General features: G+C 34.2%; 1 long non-coding RNA gene across 1 annotated transcript; it reads right to left on the bottom strand.

Annotated features, from left to right (window-relative positions):
• Positions 1 to 237: 237 nt before the first annotated feature.
• Positions 238 to 13616, bottom strand: LOC135297977 (uncharacterized). The gene is made up of 3 exons (XR_010359926.1): positions 13504 to 13616; positions 990 to 1107; positions 238 to 351 (listed from the first exon to the last, which is right to left on the bottom strand). It is a non-coding gene; the product is annotated as an uncharacterized LOC135297977 (long non-coding RNA).
• Between the last annotated feature and the right edge of the window lie 4896 nt (positions 13617 to 18512).

Here is an 18512-nt window from a genome sequence, read left to right as displayed (position 1 = left end):
AATGACTCTGTGGTAGGTTTTCCAGGGCAGTGGGCTTGGGAAGAGAGGGTCATGGGATGCTATAAGGGGAGAGAGGTTATGGGATGCTATAATGATCCACATGGGGAAGACAAGGGTAATGGGTAAAAGTTGCACTGGGAAAGCTTTCATGTCTACATAAAACATAACTTGTTTTACACTGGGAACAGCCACTCACTGGAACAGCTTTTCTGAGGATGTAGTGTTGAACCCATCAATGCAGCTTTTCAAGAGGTAAATGGACATGGTACTAGATAATCTCATCTAGGCTCCTGTTCCCACAGAAAGTTGAACCAGATCATCTTTTCAGGTTGCTTCTGACTTGGAGGTGTTCTGTAACGCCATGAGAAAAAACAAACAAATAAATAAACAAATGAAACTTCAGCTGTTCCAAAATTTCTCTTCCTCTAAAAATTTTATAGCCTAAAATGTTTTATATGAAACCTTGGCAAGGCTCTTTTTTTGCTGTTGCATTTTCTTATATTAAATTGTAGCACAACGGTTTTTTGATGCAAGAAAAGGAGTTTTGAAGAAACAGGTTTTTCTGCTGCCACATAGTCACTAAAGCTGTTAAGCTACTTAGGATGGGATGGAAATTGAAATTTTATTGAAACTGATATATTTTACAGACGTAACAGTTTCAACAAGAATTGTAAACAGGATGATTTCTTAGGAAAACTGTCAATACCCCAGTATTTCTCAAGAGAGTACAAAACAAGAATCCAAAGGCAACAGACCAAAAGAAATTGAATTTAAAAGGCAATCTTTCCAGCCTGAAAATGGATATTCTTACAAAACAGATCCTCAAATGCATTTAATGTTTTTCTTGTTGTTCCAACGTAACAATATGTATTTTAAAACGTAATTTTGTGAAATTACCTCAAGATTGAACACTTGGTCTCTCAGGAGCTCTAATATTTTATTGAAACTGTCAACTTAGCACAGAATAGATAACGTAAAACAAGAATTACCTGTTTTTAACACTCTTAGGAGGCTGTGTCATAGCCTGAAATTTCTTTTGGAAAGGAAGTAGAGGGGAGATTGTTTCTGCCTTGATTTTGCTTGAAATTAGACTGTTAATATGTCCTCCTAAATAAAAGAAACATTTTTTTAAACAAAATTGCTGGTTTTGCTGTTACCATTAAGAGATGTTAGCTAAACCAAGGAATATGAGTCATCTCCAGCTCACAACTTCTGTCCAAATGCTTCCACATCTAACAGGTAGGAGATTGCAAAGAAGGACAAATCTAATATGTATGTGACATCAACTTCCAGTTATTTCATTCAATGTGCTAGAAATCTGTAAGGATTTTTTTTTTTGTTGTTGCAGAAAACTGACATTTATTCATTATGTTGAAACAAGGACAAGACTAACGTTAATTTTCTGTGCCTTTATGGACCTGCCTTGCATGACCCTGCTGCCTGTTCTAGCTTCAGCAGAGTGGAAACTTGTCACATTGTCCAGGTTACCAAGAAATCATGACTTTACCAGCTTCAAAGGTAAAGCTCAGCAAAGTGGAAAGTGGAGTTTCTTTGGCAACATGCCCACAGACTCAGTAACAATTTTGAGAGATTGGAGGGACCAGTCATTTCCCATGCTGCAGAGCACAGAAGCAAAGTAATTTCTTCAAGTGAGCATTTCAGCAGGTCCAATTTAATACAGAAGTACAAGTTAGCATAGGGAATAGGTTAAAAAAAAAAAAATCAAGGTAATGCAAGGCTTTTGCCACTTTTCCTGAGAAGGAAAAAACAGGGATGGTAGGAAAGGGGAATTGCTATCCTTTCTTAAATGTGTCTGAATAATACCAAGAAGTTAAAGAAGAAACAGGAAACAGAGACTATAAATATTTGTGGATTCAAAATCGTTATGAAGGGCACAGCTACTCACATATCATCACATTAAAATTTGAAGGTTTGAATTAAATGATTATATTATTAATGCGAACACAAAGATTTTGTACATTATCTCACTAGTTAGGTAAGTCTAATTCACAAAAATACAGAAACTGAACAAAGAGACACCTTCTCTAAGTTCCCCTTTCTCCCTCAAAGTCAATCACTAAAAACCATATACCCAGTGATTTACAAAAATGTCATGAAAAAAAGAGATAACAGATTAGTTTGTTGTAATATTGATATTTTTTTCTAAAGATTTTTTTTTTCTGGTTGGTATCCAGACACCACAGGTGGATTTTTTTATTCACTTATCCACTGTGGATTATTTTATTCACTAATTGCCATAAGAAATGTGCTATGGATCCAAATATACCTGCTTTGATTATGCAATTTGTGTGATTCAGGCAGTTTGATTCATCTCTCTGATGGTAAAACATTGTAATGTATCGTAACTGATACCTAGGAAATAAGCATTCTTGGAAAAAATGCAAGACTCTTGATACTTTGAATTTCAGCTAAGGCTTTATGTAGTCAAATAAAGCAATTAAACTTCAGTGAAGGGATATAAAATCAAATTATGATGCCGTGGGTTTTACTGATATAGTTTGCAGGTGGCATGAACAATATGCTCTACACAGTTGGTAGCCTGGATAGACCAAATGAAAGAAGAGAGCTAATGCTTTTAAGATAAAAATAAAATCACTGAAGACAACTATAAATAGAAATGTACTAAACTGGGAAAGTAAAGGATAAATATCAATTATTCAGATAACTGTGCTCTTTGTGGCAAGATCAGTTGCATCCATCAAAGTCTTAGGGCAACAGGTTTTTCTGTTAAAAAGCTTACTTGATATTTTCCAAGATAAAACTCATTTCAGTTCTGTATTTATTTTCCATATGTTAATGATTCAGAATTATCAAAATTTTTTCATTTGATATCCATCTCAGATCAACTATTCTCAAACATCTTTCAAAAAGAGGGCCAGTGAGCAAGTTTAGCAATATTCTGATAATATTCCTGTAATGAAAATTTCTGCATAATGTTAAATTGTGTGATTAGGTATAGTACTTGCTGAGCAAAAATAAGACAATTTTTACTCTTGTTCATTGCAGGATCAGTCTGTTGCTCAGGGAGCAGCTTGGGCAGTTGTTCTATTGTCTATTATTTAAATGATGCAAAATTCCCTTGACTTGAAATAGGGACTTGCATCATTGACTTCAATGGGATTTGACAACAATGATTTGAATGTTGCATATTCAAATAGGTCAGAGATAGAGCAATCTGTTTTGCTCTCAGCTGTGCAGTTACCACATTATTGCTACACAGACTAGAATTCATTCATTTCCAAACAAAACATGTCCATATGAGCCAAAAGCGCATCCTTATCTTAAAAGCAAACAAGGACCTCTACCCTTGATTTTTCTTTAGGATCATGTAATAATTAGTAAATGATAAATCTGAGTAGTTTTGACATCAAGAAGAAATTTGATAGTTCCAAAACAGATGAAGATATAATCAACTGAAAACTATTAACACTAGAGATTATTTTGACCAGATCAAATAAACATATTATATGCGGCATTATTTTACATAATAATTATATGTGAATGTACGTATTTACATAAATCCAAAATATTTTGTGCTGAAGTTATATGTTAATTAGGAAAGAACAGACACAGACACATATTATGTGTTAAGATAGTCTTACTGGAGGGAGATGAAAATAAACTTATTGAATTTAATTTCTGTCTACCTGCAGTCAAACATAGATAGAAAGATGGAGTCAGTTATGAAAGTTGTAATTGTATGTGCACAATGGAATACAGTTCATTTCACCTTTGTGACAAAACATAGGTCAGCAAAAATCATAACTCATTAGAGATGTCGACTGATGTCAACATGTGCACAACACTGCACATGATAAACAATCAAAGGACTTCTTAAACAATGTGTTGGCAGACTTACTGATGCAAAGTTTTGTATTCCTGAAATTTAAGAAAAGGAAGAAAAGTAATGAAAAAACCTCAAAGTTTTTTTGCCTTTTTTTTTTTTTTTAAAGCACTATCTAATTAAAACAAAGACAAATTTAGAGCATTTTGAATGTGCAACACTTAGGTATTACCTACCACAGATTTCTGACAGGAAACAGGAATTAAAAAGTGGAGAGTAATAAAAATTCTCAAAGAAAGAAGGAAAAAGAATGAAAGTAAGAAACAGAAAAGAAAGAAAAGAATGAGTTCACTAATGCTTTGAAAAGGCATACTGAATAATAACTTCTCTACATGAAAAGTTTCTGAGCTCACTTTATTTCAGACTTGAATAGGAAGTCCAGAGAAAACATTAAATGAAGGGAATCTTCCTCAACAGACTATAAAAGCAACTGAATTTTTACTTCTGCCCCACCTTTGCTGAACAATAACTGTGCCCAGTTGACAAAAAATTCCTACAAAAACCTACTCGATTATGTATGATCTCTTGGAATGAAGTCACAAAAGCAGACTACATGCAGTATATCTTAGCCATTCTCTTGTTAGCTGACCCACTGCTTCACAGTGGAGAATAGCATTTTCTGCAACAATAAGTAAAACTATCTTTACATCTTTTCTAATTGAAGTCACTTTGGCCTTCTATCAGAGTTTTTTTCTTTTTGAATTAAGGACCTAGTGATATTGTCTAATTTGTTTCATTTATTACTCTTATTTGGTTAATACAGAACAAACACCTGAATATTAATTCATGTGTTTAGTTTTACTGTCCCTTTCTCTTTTCTTCATTTACCATGTCATTATGCTATTCACCTCCTATATTTCCCCTTCTTCCACTCTTTCTCTTCATTCTTTGCAGTTATATGTTTTTCTAATTTAAGCAGTATATTTAAGAGGTGATAATTATGTATCAAAAAGTGCTCCCTTCTCTTATATTGCTATCAGAATATTAGCAATGCTCCTTCCTCACTCTGCAGTTAATTATAAAACTTAAAAACAGGTTTTAAATGTCTCCAATAGCAAAATAAGAGACTATATTTTAGAAGCACCTAATTTTAAAGGAATAAAGCCACTAAAAAGCTTAAATGTGACTGATTCATTTAAACTTAAGAAGCTAACAGATAATGCATGATTAAACTGCATCAAGAAAGTCAATTATATTATTATCAATTTCCCTCAAAGGAAAACTTTGAAGTCATGTGCTGCTTAAAATTCATAAAACCCATAAGACTTTAAAACTATGAAATATTGTGCAGCCTGATACAAGTTAAACGAATGATCAGTTCTAAAAGAAGCCAGCAACTGATAAAGAAAAAGATGGCAATCTCTCTCACTTTCTATTATGTAAATGACAAATTCTCCAAAACAGTTTGGACAAAGAAATTGGAAAATAAGCTCATGTACAATTGTAAAGTCCCTGTTTCTACACAATATCATATTTGTAGAAATTTTACGTTTCCTCATTCTTAACCAATATTTTTAATAATTTGCCTTTGTCATTAACTGTTAGATGGGTGTCATGTCTCAACTACAGAAAGAAGATTGGTTTCATATATTCAAGAGGAAAGAGGCTTATAGCTACCACATAAATATATCCATACATATGTTCTTATATACATCCTTGAATACATATGTACATGTAAAAAGAGAGAGACAGAGAGAGAGAGCATTCCGTGACTGTAGTGAGTTTCCTGAAGTAGAATCCTATAAGACAAATACAAAAAACTGTCAACCCAACTTTCAAGTAATGTTTCTAATTTGAAGGAATCCTCAGAAATCACAATACATGATCTGATAGCAATATTTGGCCTGAACAGAAAAATAACAGCAATAGTAGTAGTAATAATAATGGTAATGATGATGATAACAATAGTGGTTTCTACCCTGACATGGTCATTGTGAGTTCATGTATATTCAGGTTTCAGGCTTTTTGGTGTAAACACTGGCATAGCCATTTTAAAAATACTGTTTCTCAAGAAGAAATCATGAGTGAAAACAGATGAACAGTTCATTAGATGTAAATAAGAACAGCAGCTGTCGTAACACATTCTGTGTAGAAGAAGAAGATGATTGACTTGATTGGCTGCACAGCTCACACAAAAAACACCCATATCTGGCCTCTTTGGAAAACATTTATATTTGAGGTCATAGTGGAAGGGAAATAAAGTGTTTTTTAAGTGGCATAGGAGAAACCTAATACTAAAAAAAAATATACAATGAAAGCTTGGTTATCACTGAATCTACCATTTATCAAGGGAATTTTCATTTTTCTAGTAAATATTTTCTGCATGTTTCTGAATCTTTTTTTATCAATGAATAAGCCAGTAGAGATCATATAAAAAAACTCCAATCTAGATTCAGAAATTAATTAAAATTCAGCATTGCAATATCTAACAGTAATGCCCAATGTCATAGGATATCAGAACACCTATTAACATTTTGCATCCTTGAACGAGAAGGAACACTGCTGAGTAGAGCACTCCTAAAAGGTATTGTATAGACAAAGGAAGACCAGGAAATATCAAAGATGGGAGTTATGCTTTATAGGAACTGGTGAAGTAATTTTGGAACAAAAGAAGCCACTGTCTCTATGGAGATTTACTGCGATCATCTCTGAATTAGTCCTAAAAGTCATATCAGCCTTCTGTCACACAATTCCCTTATGTGATCAATGTGAATGTATCTTCTAAAAATCAGGAATATTAAATAAAAGTTCATCAGCATTATTCTCAAATTCCAGCAATTGGTAAAAAAGAGGATAAAAAAGGCACTTATCCGGTAACTGAAGCTTTCAAGGTTAAATATTAGACGTCCTAAAACACACTAAGAAATAGATTTTAAAAATGTACTGTTCATAGTCAGTGACAGTTCTGTGTTTGTACTAACAACAGAAGGTAACAATTGCAGATTCTTTGCACATATGAAGATTGGGAGCTTTATTTTTTCCCATGACCCAGTTACCAGTAATAGCATCATAATGTGTTTGGCCTTTTGATCAAATGCTTCAACCCTGAGACACTGCAAACAGAGGAAACCCAGTATGAGTGGTCAAACTATATTGTAATTATTCCATGGTTGTGGTTTTTTTAAGAAATCATACCTTTTTTTTCCCCTGCTCTTTATTACATGACTAAACTACTCCTGGGAAATTAAATAACTGTTCCTTACCAGCTGGTCCCTTGAGACACCCAACATATAATTTAGTAAATGCTACAACTTATCACTTCTAGTCAAAACATGGGAAATATGCTAACAATAAAAATGAATTTTAAAAGATAACAAAATAGAAACCTTGATGTCAGTGAATGCTCTAGTTGCCATGGAAACATGTGGAACACCAGCTTTGACAACAGGGTTCCTTTTTTTTTTTTTTTCTCAATTATTAGTCAGGCCACTAGATCTGAAATCTCTGTTTGACATCCCCACCCAGCTCTTCTTAAATCTGCATAAGGGAAGAGAATTTAAAACACTTGTTTAAAACGGCACCAGTTACCTTCACACTAACTTTCCTGTTTCCAACTTAACCTGTTTGTGGACAGAGCAAGACATGTACAGGTCATAGCATGGTGGTTTAACACCAGATGGAAATTATACTCCAAAAAAAGCCATTTTCCTTCTCCCACCTCTTCTGGTAGGAGAGGGACAAATGCAGAGATTATGGGTTAAGATAACAATTTATTGAAAGCAAACAGCAGTGGAATGAGATATGCACAGTAACAACAAAAATATTATCAACAAAAGTATAGAAAAAGAGAAGGTGCTTTACACACAAAAAGGTATTCAACACTTTGACTTAGTTCTGCCTGTCTGCAAGCACAAAGACAAGATGTTGGGAGGGGGGACTCCTGTGGCCAGTATTTCCTGTCCCTGAAGCAGAGAAAAACTACGCATTCCCAAAAGCAAGATCATCTGAGACACACTATTACGCTGCTCTGCTCAGTTCTGTGCTGATGCTTCCAGCAACACTTTGGACTGCTCCAGAGTGCTGGGGGTCAGTCCTACAAGGTGCTGTCATTTTGCTACCTCTTCACTGCACTCCTTTTGGCTCAGCCGGATTAAGGCTCCCTGCCTCAGGTCCATTGCCTGCAACAGCCTCCCCCACAGGCCCTGTCCTTCAGCACCATGATGATACCATGTTTCACCACTTTTCTTCAGCATGTCCTGTAGCTGCATCTCACAGAAACGGGAGGGGACAGAGGGTGGCAGCAGGTGACAGTCTGCAGTGCTTCTGCCAACAGCCTTCCTACAATTTATTGATTGGCACGACCAAGAAGAACTTTTATCTGTTCTCTTGACATCCTCCCTTCAGATGCTTATAGATGTTGATGAGGCCCTGTCTCAACAATCTCTCAAGGCTGAACAGACCTTGCTCCTTTTAGTTTTTCTTTCTAAACTAGATGCTCCAATCCCTTAATCATCTCTGTGGCCCTCCACTAGACCTGCTCCAGGATCTCCATATCTGTCTTGTAGTGAGGAGCCCAGAACTGTACACAGCACTCCAGATGTGGCTACACCAGGGCTGAATGGAGGGGCAAGATCTCCTCCCTCACCCTGCTGATCATGCTCTTCCTAATGCACCCCAGGATACCATCAAGGACATGGCTGCCTGGGGTTATTCCTCCCCAGGTGCAGGACCCTGCACTTTCCTCTGTTTCAGACTGTTGTCTGCCCATCTCTCCAGCCTGTCCTGGTCCTTCTGAAGGGCTGCACAGCCCTCTGGAGTATCAGCCACTCCTCCCAGCTCTGTGTCTTCAGCAAACCTGCTGAGGAGGCATCTGTCTCTTTATCCAAGTCACTGATGAATAACTTAAACAATACTGGGCACAGTATTGAACCTTAGGGTATATCAGCAGTGACAGGCCTCTGACTAGATGGGCTGCTAGGTTTCACTGCTGGCTGCTGATTCTACTCTTGCTGAAATCCATGACAGTCAGCATCAAATTAATGGATACAATATATATCAAATTGCATAAATTTGTTATAAAACAGAACATCATTAGTTTTTGACATGCAGTATACTTTAGATATATGTGACAGTCACTGACTTTCCTCAGTCAGTAGATCAGATCAACCTAAGTGATATTTCTCTGGAACATAACTAACATTACACTAATGAATTGCAATATATGAGTTCAGTTAGAGTAGTCTATAGTATGGGTTGATATTCTCAACATTTTTCTGTATAAAACAAGTAAACTTCCTTTGGAACTAGGCAGTACTACAGATTCCACAGTAGTGGAAAACTGTACTTAAATTTTTCCCAAATGTGCTTGTGGATTTCAACTACAGATGGCAAAAAATTCAGGTAACAGAGATTTATGAAGAAATACAAGGTCCTTTAAGTTAGGAGGACAAAGATAAAAGTAATTTTCTACAATGCAGAAAAAAACAAAACAAAACAAAACAACTACTCTTCCATATTGTCTTGGACGGACATAAATAGTATTCACCATGGCAAAACCACATGAAAAAGTATAATTAAAAATCAATATATTCTAAGAATTTATTCTTATTCTCAGATGTCTATTAAACAATCTACTTTAAATATAAAAACAACCTTCCATACTTTACACAACTTTCAGTTCCACAGAAGTATTTGCACAGGACTGCTTTTTCTACACAGCTGGCAGCATTGCCCGGGCGCTTATTCACAGTAATTCAGCACAGTTAGGGCCAATTATCTCACTTTCAATGTATGAGTAGCTGCTATCTGCTATACTCTTTGCTGGCCAAAAATACGTGAAAACTTTTTGTCCTATTGTAGTCTGCCTGTAAATTAACCTTCTCTGTCTATAATAAAAAAATAACTGATCTCTGTTGGAAGGTATATATTTTATTAACAAACTAGTTGAAAAGAATAGATCAATAGTAGCAACATTCATGCATGTATTCTCTAATCACGTCAAGCTGTTTCACGGGAGATTATATATATTGCACCTCATTTTCCTCAGTTCTATGTGTGACTCGTTGTTTATGGATTCATTTTTATGGGAAAGCATTATTATTTGTGTTATTATATTTATCTACTTGGATGAGAACCAACAAGGAAGGAAAAATAAATTATACAGGGCTTCAGATAAACCACACTCAGAAAATATATTATGTATATCAAAAACAAAACAAAGCCCCCAATCTGCTGCCTTTAAAGATTTCATTTTTTTCTTCCACTCTAAAAAATTAAAAATTTGTACTAGTTTTGTCATGAAGATTAAAGCCTTGGATATTACAAAAACAAGCATTTTTTAACAGGAAAACCTTTTTTTTCCCATGAAAAGTGAAGAGAGATTAATTATGTTTTATTTTCATAGCTTTATCTGGGATGAAAAACGTTTGTGTTGTCCTGCATGAGACTACACTTCAATTAAAATAAATGTGCATATGGATAGTAATATTTGAGCATTGAAAACATGGTACAATAAGAAAGTTCAATAGAAAATTTTTGGGTAGAAATTTGAAAGCACAGTTGAGAGCAGAAGGAAATATAACAAATGGCCTTTCAAACAAACTTTCTAATTCAATATAACTGTATTTCTATGTAAGAGTAATAAATTATATTAACAGCTTATATATTGACACAGTTGGGTTTGATAGAAACCTTGCTTCAAACACAGTGTGCTATGTAAAAAAAACCAAAAAAACATTGAAATAACCACATCGAGAACGTGAGTGATCTGATGGATGAAGAGAGGTGAAAAAAAGACCCTCTTACATTTTCAACAGCTATGTATTGAAAAGAAAGAGCTACTAGAGAACTCATTATCAGATCAGGACCAAAATTTGAGTCAAGTAAAGAAACCTAGAGTTAGATATTAAGATCTTGCCGAGAGATGGTATTTTAAAACTACCTACATTTAATTCCACTCTATTTTATTTGGTTGCCAAAGGCAGTTCTTCTGTGTGGTGGTCCTGAATTTGTTTTTATAAGATTATTTCTTCAAGAATTTTATGGTGAGTGTACCCACATACCAATGTATTTTTTATCCCCTTCTTGGGTGAAAGATATAAATGCATATCTTGGTATTGTAAAATTTGAGTTGTCAATAGAATTCCATCCATAGAAGTGAAATGAAATAATTAGTTACCTTTCTTCAACATCGTATTGATTCAAAACAAGTTGCATGCACATTGTCAAGCAGAGTAGTGCCTTGTTCCAAAAAGTCTTTCTTAGATGTGACAGCATATCTTTCCATAATTAATAAGCAGCCTGAAATCAGACTGCTTCCTAAAATACATGATGAAAAATATGATCGAGTAGGATGGACAAAGGGAGAAGGTCAAGGAAAGTAGATGGCTTTGACTTCCTCCTTGCAGAGATGCACAGTGTATGTCTGTGCTGCTTAATCAAACATGCTCAATCATGTCCTTGCACTGAAGCCAAATAACACTGCAGAAAACCAGCACAGCAGAAATCATGCTACTAAACTCTATTCTCATTTAAAGTGGAGAAGATGGATAGTAACCACTTCTTCAAAATAGTACCATACTAGCAACCAAGCAAAAGTCACAAATGGGTGGATTTATGGCCAGCACTGGAGAAAAGCATTCCAGGTTTTATCAACAAACCTGACACAGGTTTTCTTCCCAGGATCATTCCCTGGTGCGACTTAGCTTTTTCATGCTAAAACTACACTGCATTGAAAATTTCAGTAATAAACCCTATTACTGTGAACAAATCCTTTATTTCTAGGAACTCATCTAAGGATAATGCTCAGCAAAAGTAGCAGAACCCCTATACAGCTAAAGGGTTTTTAGTCTTCAATTGGCATGAAGCTTTAATGCATAGTTAGAACAAGAAAACTCTTAGAAGAGACTACTAAGATGCTGAAAGCTCTAAGCAAGGCATTGAAGATACGATGTATATATTTTTCTGAGTTGTTAAAAAATTTATTCTTATGCAATAAAACAAAACTCAACAGCATTACACATTAACAGGTAACACATTAGCACAAATAATGTATACACTTTACCTCTCCCTAGTTAATTCCTATTCAATGGCAATGCAATGTATCATTAAGAGTCTATTTTACATAACATGGAAATAAATTGGGGAATCAGCATTGAAATTACTCCAACATAAAGTCTTGGAAGATATTAGAAAAATTAAGTGAATAACATCTCCTTCTCTGAGCAATAGTTTGTCAGTTTTGTGTGCTGACTTGATATTTAATAATATATAGCATTAATCAAAGGGAAAAAAATACAGAGATTTTTGAACCTTGCCAAATAATTCCAATATATTTAAAGAATATATGTAAAATATGTTGTCAGAATTTTACAAAATTGTAAAATAATATTTACTGAGAAAGATTTTTAATTTTTTTTTTGTTTAGTCCTGCTTACTGAACAGATGAAACTGCTGTCCTCTTTGCAGCATCTCTGTGTTTCTATATCCCTTTTTATGTCAGGGCCATATAATTGTATAACATCTTTTCCCATTTCAATCAAAATTGACAGTTAAAGTAATGACCAAAAACTTCTTTGAATATTTTAAGATATCTTAATATTGAATTGCACTCTAAATGTGCCAACTGATTATAAATGAAAGCTACATAGTTAAGGTGTAAATGTCCTCATCTGGTGTGACAAATCTTATGAAAACCTTAAAGAACCCAGCTAGAGGAAAAACACTTTATTACTGGCACCTTTGAGGAAATGCAACGAAAAGTGTTATTATATCTCAGATTCTCTGAGTGAATTATGATATTTACCAGCACTGTTTCAAACACTGCATATTAAAATACCCTAAACTAAAATTGATGTATGGATAGGTTGCCCTTCCAAACTTCTTAAATACCAATAAAAGAATCTGGCTACAACTAAATACTTTGAAATCCACAACTGGAACATAGGCATTTCTTCTTAGTATGTTATACAGGAACACAAGATAGGAACTTCTATGTTATACAGGAACACAAGATAGGAACTTCTAACTTAAAGTAAGAAAAAATAATTCTGAAAATCAGTAACAACTCTTGTTTTTTGCTTTTGGGAAATATCACCCCACATCAAAGAATATAGCATCAGCTGTGTGCCTCTTGGTGTTTTGGTGTACCTCCACTGTCTATAACAAATGGCAAGCTTGATCTCATCTGGAAGTTGTTAAATGGTGCCTGTCAGCTATTCCATAATACATGAGTGGCATATCACTCTCTATTTCCCTTGACAACATTTACCTTGTGCAGACAGATGAAAGGTTTGGAAGCTGATAAACTCACCTTCATCCATACTGATAATACAGAAAACTTGCATATCTGTGGACTTTTAATGTTTAACTCTGAAACTACTGATGTAATTAGTGGATAACTTTGTAAGGCATTTAAAGTATAATCCAATGAAATGGAAAGAAGTAACACAGTGCATCTCAAAAAAATTGCAGTTTTTTTGAAGGTCAACTCTCCTGGAAATGGTACCTAGTTCACATGTCCCATAACTGTTAGTTTTCCCCAGGCAACTGCTTAACAAACCCCAAATACTGTCTTGTTAGAGCTTTACGGGAAAAATAAAAACCCACAACTATGGAGGCGGTAATTCCAATTCTGCAAGATGATTTTTTTAAAATTAGGAAAACCTGTAAAATATTTAAAGAAGAAAATCAGTACTCACCAGAAAATCAGTACTGCATCAGTAGGATGCAAGTAAAACCCAAGTCTTCCTGGGAGGTTTTGTTTTGGCTTTAATATTTTTTTGCTTTCTTTTCTGTAACATCTTCTACAGCTGAAAGAAGCATATGGAATAAATGTGAATCTGCATAAGTTTGATTATATTTGTGTGATAGGTTTTAATATTCCTATATAAAATTGATTTGTGCTATGGATTTCTATTATTCAATTAACTAAACTTCACCTACTGTTTCAGACTTACACTAGGGTAGTGATTCCTATCATTGGTGGAGACCACTTCTATCTTATCTGCTTACCTAGGCCTTTCAAAATTTGAAGTCTATAGCCTGATAGTCAAACATTTCTTCTTATACAGGAAATACCTATCTCAGTCTGTTCTTTATATCTAAACTCTGAATCTATAACTCAATCTTCAGTCTTTCTAAATACTCTGCATATAAAACTTCATTAATATTATCTCTGCTAGAAAAGCTACTTTTCTTTCTGAACATAAAATAATTAAAGGTATTATATTTATTAAAATGTATGTTTTGTTTTCTCAAAACACTGACTAACATAAGTTAATTGAATGTACTACATTCTTGGCACTCTCTTCCCACAGACCATTTCAAGCCCTGGGCCTGTGAGCTTTTAAGTATGTGCCATCATGAACAAAATTTGGCTCACACATCCACAAGCTTGATCCACAGGATAGGAACCTTCACTTTCTTTACTTATGCTAATCAATATGGTAGCTATAGACAATTCTGCACCATACATACGTCTTAATTGTGTGTACAATTTATTCTGGCAGCAATTATAAGGGAAGGAGATGAGGGAACTTTTCTCAGTTAAATTTGAAAGGTAACTTTCAAATTTGAAAGGTAACTTTCAACCAAATTTGAGAGAGAATTCCAATCCTGGTGGCACCTCCCAGGTTAGTTAATTCCACTTCTGACCCCACTGCCTGTAAAGTCACAATGTTTAAAAATACAAGATGCTTCAGAGTACACAAAGATACATACACCATCTGTTTATACTTGAAGTTTATAATCTAAGAGTCAACATTAGATAAAAGATGTAGAAACACAGTTCCTGAAATTTTTGAAAAGGGGGGACTCTGATCTCATGGTGAGGACTGTAGTTATGCCCCTCAGTTTGAAGATCATTTTAATTCTTGAAGACATAAGTAAATTGATAAATCACGGTTTCATTATTTTTTCTTTTAAACGTATATGAAAATCTAATTTCTAGTATCAAATGGGAACTTTTCATCCTAAGTGTAGTTTGAAAGTTTGTTTTGTGATGAATAATCCTTGGTAGTATATATCAGAATTGCTTTTCAGCAAGTAAGACAAAACTGTTCAGTACAAAGTTGTCTTTAGATTTTGTAGTACAGTTTACTGTACTATATACTGTAATAAATAAAGAAAATATGTATGACCTTACCACAGATATAGACTTTTGCCCTCTCAGTATTTTAAAAAGGAGAAAATTAGGATGCTTTAAGCCGTTGAATTTGATAACCTATCATGAATATGCCTCTTTGCTCAGATATGTGGTCCATAACAAGGTTGCTCATTGCAGGATGATGCTCTTCAGATGACTGTCATTAAGAAATACTCATTTATTTCAGTAGACAAGCTTGGATCACTAATTTATAAATAAAAATCTAAATAAAATATGCATATAACTGAGAAAAATCCAGTCTGTTTTGTTACCCTGAAAAGATGAGACCATTTCAAGGACAGTAGGTGCAAAGCTCTTGCGAATTGTTTAAGCATCAGTAATCATTAACAAAATAAACTCATTATATAGCTCATTATATAGTTCTGGGCTCTTCACAAGAGTGTTGCCTTTCTGTCCCATGTCTCTGAAAGTCAGTCTGCTCTATATTTTAGCAATATTTCTAACTAGATGCCTGATTTTATCTCAAGAACTGTGGCAGTACAGTTTTTTTTCCGACAGAATGTGGTCTCTAAATAAATACTTTCTCATTTTCTTTACATTTCAAAATGCAGTTTGAACCCTCTCAAGATTCTTCAGTATTCCCCATGGTTTTGTTAGCTGTTAGAGAAACTGTATATTACTGAGGACACCAGATTAGCAGCTCTGTCAGTTTTATTGTTACTTTAGTTAACACCATATCTTGCAGTGTATCACTTTTGCAATTTCCTTTGATTTCTCTTTCAAGGGTCGAGGTGTTTTAGTTTTAGTAACATATAATCTTGCTGTAATAATAGTATCCAACTTTGAAGTATACTGATTTAGACAACATTTATAAAATACTTTACTGTGTTGACATTTTTGTAGCCACCTGCCCAGTCTTAGTTTCAGGGCACAGTAAATTAGTAACTCACACTGACTAAGGGTACCAATTTACACTGTTTCAGCTACTCCATAGTAATTATGATGTGCCTCTGTAAATAGGAAAAATTAGAGGTTTATTGTTTGCTTTCACTGAAAGAATAAGCAGGCTCTTTTTACAATGGGTTAAAAGTATGTGTCTGTATGAATCTTTCTTCTAAATAGCAATTAGTTGGAATTTGTGTTGCTTTCATGTCTGAAAAATGTACGGCACAGCAATATGCACATTTTTAGAAGGGCCAAGAGGGAGAGAGTCACAATTTTAATTTTTGTGAATTTAGTATTCACATAGGTAATTATCTGTAGCAGACACTCAAGGTCTGTGACATTAATTCAGTCAAGGTTTAATATTTCTCTTTTTTTATAAAGCAGAACACCTCTACAGGGATACAATGATATCAAAGATACTTGTGGAATAACAACTGCTGGAAAGCCAGGCCATTACTTTTTTGACATATAGTCCATAGTTTTCTTACTTTTCAGCAATAAGTAGTTACCATAGCAATAATCAAGTAGTAAATGGATTCCACCTAGATTGAATATATAAATCTATCTATGTTAACTGATCTTCATTGATTATAAGAATTAATGCCTAGAAGTCATCAACACAAGTTCTACTACACTGATAAAAAGAAACCCTTTTACTCTGTGTTTATTTAGAACTGTATTTGTCTATTTAAAAAAGGAAGAAAAAAAAAAGCTGTTGGCATTCAAGTTTTATCTCTGTTCCAAGAATTATATGTAGCTTCCTAAAATAAGATAACAATCATAAAGAAACTTGGATTCATCTCTTACATGAATCTCCTACTCTATAAATATAAACCCTAATTCCATTGTTGTCATGCTATTTAAACAGTAGGGAAGTATAGATAAGAGACTGAATTGGAGCTAGGCTGCCAGTTTCTGCAGGAAGTCTGTTGTACTCTTAAATCCTTTTGTTATTATGTTCTGCCTTCATTGAAATGTAGACCTTGTTTGGACACAGAACCTCAAGGCACATGCCCTTTGAATTTCAGAATGTCTCAGAAAAAAAGAAGTTATGTGATTGAAGATGAAAGTATTCTTGTTCAGTTAGACTTATAAGAAAAAAAAAAAAAAAAACAAAAAACAAGACAAATCTAGAAAAAAAACAAAGAAAATATTTTAAAACTTTTCTTTATCATTTTTACAACTTATCTGCCACCTAATTTTATAATGAAAAATGAGATAGATATTGTTATTTCCCTTCCCTATATTTGGCAAACTCGTAGTTACTTTGGACTTTTCAAGGCCTTTTTAATAGTAGGACCCCAACACTGATACCAATAGTGGTCACCAGGAGCTCTACTAGGAGTGTAGGAAAAAAAGAAAACAAGAGTCAGGGTCTATATTTTAAGATGATACACAGGAAAAAGGCTGTTATGTGTATGTCACATTGTATAAAAATATTGCTGACAAGGTAGACTGGGATTACAAACAATCAATGAAAGTCAAGGGCAGGACATTTAAAATTGAAAAAAAAAATATAATTTTACTTGACACATAATTGATGTACTTCCTTACCACATGATAATACTGGCATCTAGAGGAGTATCGTTACATATAGAAACTCTATACAGAAAGTAAGAAAATTAATAATTATGTAGTAGAGGATAAAATATTTTAGATTAATATAAACCCATAAGCTCTAAGATATAAATTTACTACAAGCAGACAGTAGAGAGAAATATTTTTTCCACTGGACAAGTCGTTCCTTGTGTGTTTCAGAATTTTCTGCATCTCTCTCTGATTATTCTAGTAGGGCTGTTGGGTGAGCTGGCCAATATGTTATGATAATTCTGAAGCATTCTTTGCCCTTGGCCTTCAAAACCAGTTCACTTTAGTTGCCTTTTTCTGTGTTGCTCTTGAAATGTGAAATTAGTTAAGATCTAATGTGATCTATGTGTCCAGGAAATCTCATCACAGCAACATATTGAAAATTAATCAAAAAGTATACTCTGTAAAAAGTAAAATTTCTCTCATCAAAATGTGCCTGTTCATATATAAATGTCATGAAATTGGGGAAAAAATTAGAAGCAAAAACTATAAAAATATTTTCTTTGTTAGAGGAGAATGGTAACAGAGAAGAGAGTTGAAACTCCTGTATGGGACTTGGCAACAATAAAAAATACTCCGCACTGAACAGAACCTTCTAAGTTGTCGAGATAGGTCTTGACAAATCTGTATTTTACCAACAGTTTACTGCACACAAGGATCATCAAACATTACAGAATATATAGTTATCTTTCTGTATGTGCTCATACTACAGACAATGATGGTTCAAGGAGACTGAAATCCTGGGAGCATATGCTTCATGTCACGCTTGGCAATATCAACCACTAGGATATCCCGTAACTATTGTTTTTCAAGCTGCATAATTTTGTGGTTGAGGTAGCAACAAAATGCTAATGTTTAACTTTTTAATTAGACTATAGAGATAAATACAATCTGTTGTGCTACAAAAAAAAAAAAAATCTGGATTTTTACTGTTAACTGAAAATACATGTTATTCTGTGTTTGGTGTCATCTACTTAATCACAAAATAAAGAAAATGCATTCTTTAAACATGCAAAAGTAAAGCAAGGATTGACCTTCTCTAATCAGGAGTTTTACTACATCCTCTTCTTG

The sequence above is a fragment of the Passer domesticus genome, chromosome 3, assembly GCF_036417665.1.
Source record: "Passer domesticus isolate bPasDom1 chromosome 3, bPasDom1.hap1, whole genome shotgun sequence".
NCBI classification, from domain to species: Eukaryota; Metazoa; Chordata; class Aves; order Passeriformes; family Passeridae; genus Passer; species Passer domesticus.
This window is presented reverse-complemented; position numbering and strand designations above follow the sequence as displayed.